Below are 254 nucleotides of genomic sequence, written 5' to 3'. Positions count from 1 at the left end.
ATAAATAAAAGGACCTTTGATTTCAGCTCAGGTCATCATCTCATGGTTGTGAGGTTGAGTCCAACATCAGGCTCTTCACTGAGCATAAAGCCTGCTTAGGATTCTCTCCCTCTCTATTTCTCTACCTCTCCCTTTCTTGTGTGTACTCTCTCTCACGCATTCCCTCCTTCTCTCAAAAACTGAAAATGAATTTTAAAAAATTAAAAAAAAATAGCATTGCTGGGGATTTACCCAAGAGAGACAGAAATGCTGAT

This window comes from Suricata suricatta, chromosome X, assembly GCF_006229205.1.
Source record: "Suricata suricatta isolate VVHF042 chromosome X, meerkat_22Aug2017_6uvM2_HiC, whole genome shotgun sequence".
NCBI lineage: Eukaryota > Metazoa > Chordata > Mammalia > Carnivora > Herpestidae > Suricata > Suricata suricatta.
This window is presented reverse-complemented; position numbering follows the sequence as displayed.